General features: G+C 39.9%; 1 protein-coding gene across 2 annotated transcripts in view; it reads right to left on the bottom strand.

Moving 5' to 3' along the window:
• The window catches only part of PKD2L1 (polycystin 2 like 1, transient receptor potential cation channel), a 26,577-nt gene extending 25,480 nt beyond the window's left edge, over positions 1 to 1,097 (bottom strand). The window contains exons 1-2 of one of the 2 annotated variants that reach the window (XM_015559353.1): positions 886 to 1,097; positions 1 to 757 (exon numbers count right to left, since the gene is read on the bottom strand). The exon at positions 1 to 757 is cut by the window's left edge and continues 226 nt beyond it. The gene's annotated coding sequence lies outside the window, so the exon portion shown is untranslated. The other variant, XM_015559354.1, reaches the window with a different exon arrangement.
• Between the last annotated feature and the right edge of the window lie 969 nt (positions 1,098 to 2,066).

The following is a 2,066-nucleotide window of genomic DNA, read 5'->3' as shown; positions in this document are numbered from 1 at the left end:
GGAAAGAGGACCTGAGAGAATGCGATCCTTCTTTCCCTCAGAGCCACTCACCAAATTTCACATGAGGCCTGGGTGACTGAATGTCCCCGTGAAGAGGGAGACTGGAGCACCAGGGCAGATCCCTCTGGTGCTCACTCTTCCAGCATCATGTCAGTGACTCAATGCATTCACCCAAGGCACCTCCTTGGCCCAGTTCTGAGGCGCCCAGTACAGGAGACACATATTTTCCCACCTCGAGTTCTCATTCCGCAGATACTTATGGCGCGCCAACTACACAGTAGGGACTATGCTTAACTCTAGTGATGAAGCAGTAAATTAAACCACCAGATACTTACATTCTGTTGAAGAAGATAGGCACTAAACAACTACACAAATCATTTCTAACCATAAAAAGTTCTGCCAGGGAGAAGTACAGGGTGCTATGAGGATACACAGCAGGAAACCTGCATTTCTGAGGCTGAGAAGCGAAACAATGATGCCCACCTCTCTCCCCGCTTCTGGTCCCTGCATCAAACATGGTTTTCTGAGATTAAGAAATGTTTCACTGCTAATATGCGCAAGGAAACGGACCGAGTTAAAAGACCAAACAAGGAGAAAATTGCAACACTGCAAAAAATGCTAAGACTTAAGTAATCGTTATCCCTCATGGTCACTGGAATGCGAGTTGAGCCGAGCTTGAACTCTTGCATTAGATTCTTTATTTAGACATGGAGTCCAACCACATCTTCACTCCTAAAGTTGGTCACCTCCTCAACACCTGGAACAGAGATAGAAATTAGTAAGAGAACTAGAGTAGCTGGTGAAACTCCATTTGGGTTAAACATTTTCTGAGGTGATGGGACTTAAATCATGGAGCTTTCAGTCAGGAGGCTCCTCTGGACTCACCGACCAGTTCTCAAATTCTTGAGGTGGTTTTCCTCTGTAAGGAAGCGCTCACTAGTCTGCAAGGAGATGAAATAAGTAAGATTACAGGTAGTGAATTTTTCCATATTTTTTTAAGGACTCTCCTGAGTATTCTAAGACTATGTCTCCTCCTTTTTCAGTAGTTAAATGCATGTGTTTTGTTTTGTGTGAGTTTTTTGTTTGTTTGTTTGTTTTGGTTAATCCTCACCCGAGGGTATTTTTCCCATTGATTTATTTTTTATTATTTTTTATTTTTTAATTTTTTTCTCTCTATTGATTAAGGTATTACATATGTGTCCTTATTGCCTCATTGCCCCCCAACCCTTGACTCATTCACTCACCCCCTTGGTGTCTGTGTCCATTGGTTAGGCCTATATGCTTGCATGCAAGTCCTTTGGTTGATCTCTCCCTCTTACCCCAACCCTCCCCTACCTTCCCTCTGAGGTTGGATGGTCTGACTGATGCTTCTCTGTCTCTGGATCTGTTTTTGTTCATCAGTTTATGTTGCTCATCATATTCCACAAATGAATGAGATCATGTGATATTTATCTTTCTCTGACTGGCTTATTTCTTTTCGCATAATGCTCTCCGGTTCCATCCATGCTGTTCCAAATGGTAAGAATCCCTTCTTTTTACCTCAGCATAGTATTCCATTGTGTAGATGTACCACAGTTTTGCTGATGGGCACTTAGGCTGTTTCCAATTATTTTTTATTTTTATAGAGAGTGGAAGGGAGGAAGAAAAAAAAAATTTCCTGAGGTGATGGTTTTCACCTGTGTAGTTATCTCCAAACTCAAGTTGTACACATTAAATACAGGGGTGGGCAAAAGGTTTATTCTTGTGTTATTATGTAATCATTTGTTTTATTTATTTGTAGTACAACTGCAAACCTACACAACTGTAAACCTACTTTTGCCTACCCCTGTATATACAACCTCTTGTATGTCAATCATACCTTAATAAAGGTCAATTATACTTCAAAAAAATTTTTTAATTTAATGAACAGGAATTCAGAACCAAGAGCCTTATTTTTTTATTCCATTGGTTCTTTAATCCCATATCTAGAAATCTATCTTGATATTTCTATCAGCATAATTAATACATTTTTTGAAAGCTGAAAAAGAGAAAGCCCAAGTATCCAACAATGGAAAAAAAGGTTAAAT

This window comes from Myotis davidii, unplaced genomic scaffold, assembly GCF_000327345.1.
Source record: "Myotis davidii unplaced genomic scaffold, ASM32734v1 scaffold332, whole genome shotgun sequence".
Classification (NCBI taxonomy): Eukaryota; Metazoa; Chordata; class Mammalia; order Chiroptera; family Vespertilionidae; genus Myotis; species Myotis davidii.
Note: the sequence above shows the minus strand (reverse complement) of the source record. Positions and strands in the feature narration are given on the sequence as shown.